The following is a 3,465-nucleotide window of genomic DNA, read 5'->3' as shown; positions in this document are numbered from 1 at the left end:
GAAACGCTTCAACGGCTTTTCTGTTGGTTTCCCGCACAATGATACTTACGATTTCAGGAGACAGCAATAGCTTGAAAAGAGCTTTATGACTCGGTGACGCTCCTCGTAGTGGCCCTTTACGAGTAAAAGTTGTAACATTGTGACAACGAGGCCTTCCAGGTGGTGGAGGATTTGAATTCCACATTCTACCATCTTTTGACCTGTATATAAGGCCTGTGTAATAGATGCGCTGCATGATTCCATTGTAGTTGAAGCCTCAAGGGCGATAGCTTCTCTATACAAATCCTCAATATCATCATGGTTTTCATCCAGAACAGCCTCTAACTCGATTTCCTGTTCTATATCTGATGCTTCATCTGGAAAATATTCATACACTTCTACGTCGCCACTTGTTTCAAATGGATCGGACTCCTGTCCCATAATTTCTTCAAATTGTGCCTGAAGTCGCTGACGTTCTTCCGGACTCACATTTGCTGCGTTTAGCTTACGAAGCAAACGCGTCAACACATCAACTTCATCCATATTTACTTATTCCATTTTATTCAAAAAAAAAAACACTTCCCACTAATTAAAAAACACGTGTTCACTTCAATTGTCAAATGTCAACTAAAAAATTATCTCTGCCGCTGCCTTCGCTAACAGTTTAGTTGTTTACACCTAACGGTTAACCAATTTACATGAGAAGCTTATATGGGTCTGCACAGACCCATGTGAGCTGAATAAACGAAATTAGTTTAAAATTATTATTTTTACAACAAATATTGCAAAAATCTTAGTTTTGCTACTTCATTGTGTTTAGCACACTACATTTTAGGAAGTCATGGACTAAGAAGCCTCAGATATTAAAAATAAAAGATCTACATACATTTAAAGATCGAATGGGTCTGGCCAGACCCATATGAACATCGGAGGGTTAAAGTGTAAAAAGTGAAGTATATAAAATAAACTAATATGTCTAGTTTAGCAACGCGAATGTCAGTTACGAATTTAAGAAAAGTTAGTTTGATTGGATACACAATGCATCAAATTACAGGTGCAAAACTTCCATCTAATCGGCAGGTTTTAGAAGTTTTATTTTACAATATGAGATTTGTAGATCTTTCAGCAAAGAAAAGCGCAAAACTTGCTATCAAAGCAGCACAAATATTTTGGAAACAACCACGAATACCGATAAGAAAAGAAGATAAATGTGTTGAGAAGTTATTGAAAATATACGAAAGTTGGAAAAAAATCCTGAAAACAGTTCCGGAAAAGAGATCCAATTCACAGGAAGAAGTCGTTGATATGTTTGTTGGAAGTTTCAATGATTTATTTGACATGGCCACCGCTAATGCGCTTAAAAAAATGAAGTTAGTAGAAGATAAGAAATTTCTTCAAATGCAACGTCAAAAAGACGGCCAGGTTGCATGATGGGTGTTGATAAGGTTTTGTACGATCGTGAAGTGCGTGCACAAGAAAGACAGGAGAAAGCAGCATTACGAAAAAGGCGGTATGAAGAACAAAATTCTGTATGTTCTAATATAATCGAGGAAAGCAATGAAAATGATATAGTACTTGTGGAAGCTGGAAATAAAAATGTAGTAATTCCGTTGGAAAAAAATTGGTTGCAAACTGAGTGTAAAAAGCGACGAGGCACTAAAAGTAGCATAACATCACGATTGTTAGCAGCATTAGACAATGCCAAATTGTCAGATGGTATGGCCGTACATATTTTAGTAGCCGCTGCTGAAGTATTGGGTCATTGTGTGGAAGAACTTGTTATTAATCGATCAACGATTCACCGTATGCGGCAACAAAATCGGTCTGCAGAATTCAAGGATATTTCTACTGAATTTAAAGAAAAGGTGAGTTCCCTATAGTTGACAATGCACTTTTATTAATGTTAATTTATTTAAACACTTAACAAGGCCATTGCAAATGGAGCACTAGTTGTTCATTTTGATGGGAAGTTCATGACAGATATAAAAGGTCGTTGTAAAGTGGAAAGAATTGCTGTTTTAATTAGCTACGATGGAACATCGAAATTTCTTGGAGCACCAAAGATACAGTCGTCGACTGGTGCAAATATTGCTGAAACTGTTTATCAGAGATTAGTCGATTGGAACATTGTTGAACTTGTTAAAGGCATATCTTATGATACAACTGCTGTCAATATTGGTGTTAAAAATGGAGCCGCAGTCCTTTTGGAAAAAAAAGTGCAACGCAATCTCATGCACCTACCATGCTGTCATCATATGTACGAAATTATTTTGCGCAACGTTTTTGAATCAAAGATGATGTCAAACTCAGCTCCAGAAATACTCTTGTTTGAATGATTTCTGAAGGCCTGGCCAAACCTTAAGAAAACCTTGTTTAAAACTAGTGTTGATGATAAATCAAAAATAAGCCAAGTGGAACGGGACACTCTTGTAAGTTTCTTGCAGGACCAATTAAAAATCGCATAGCCGTGATGACTACAAAGAAATGCTACCACTTGCTTTAACTTTCCTTGGTGCAGATTGCTTTAATTTATGTGCTCCAGGTGTAACCAGCAACGCACGGTGGATGGCAAAAGCAATCTATTGTCTCAAAATATATTTATTACGTGATCAGTTTAAACTTACAACCAGAGAATTGAGTGGCATCCGCGATATTTGTATTTTCATTGTTAAAATTTACATCAAAAGTTGGTTCGGAAGTACAAATGCGAATTCAGCACATAGTCAAGATCTTTTCTTTATTAAAGACGCTCTAAATTATACAGATACAGATTCAACAATTTCAAAAGCTATTATTAAAAAATGTCTAACCATTTATGGTACATCGCCGAAGGAACAGTAGAGTTATCATTTTTTGACTTAACAAAAACAATTAAACAACAACAATTAAACAACAAAAATTAAACAACAACAATTGAACAATTAAAAAGCAAGGAACCAGTTGTTCATTTAAAAAGTAGCCGAGGCACTCAAAATTGACAGATTTTGGAACTTACGAACTTAGCGATTTTGCTTCAGAAAAGACAAATTTTTTTTCAATAATTTTTGGTTATCTTCAGCCTTTTTGGGCGTGAATCCATCCCAATGGGAAAATAATTCAGATTTCGAAAATAATTGGACTTTTTGCCGCAACTTACAAGTTGTTAATGATCCCGCTGAAAGAGGAATAAAATTTTTGCAAGACTACAATCAAAATTTTAACGAGTAATGAAGAGGAAAAGCAGTAGGTACTCCAAATTGTTGAATCGTATATCGTATATAAATTTATTTATTTATTTATTTAGTTAAGTCTACGAACATTAATTCTTACAGACTAATGGAAAGTTAGGATACTAAATAGGTTTCTAAAATAATTCAAWTAAAAGTACATAAGTAGATAAATTAAACTAAAAAACAGAATTAGGGTATTAATGAAGGATACCCTAGAGTGAGAAAAATCAAGAAGAACTTTTTCGGAAATCGAGTTAAACTCTCGCATAGCACGCTT

This window comes from Bactrocera latifrons, unplaced genomic scaffold, assembly GCF_001853355.1.
Source record: "Bactrocera latifrons isolate USDA-ARS-PBARC rearing strain unplaced genomic scaffold, ASM185335v1 scaffold_216, whole genome shotgun sequence".
NCBI classification, from domain to species: Eukaryota; Metazoa; Arthropoda; class Insecta; order Diptera; family Tephritidae; genus Bactrocera; species Bactrocera latifrons.
Note: the sequence above shows the minus strand (reverse complement) of the source record.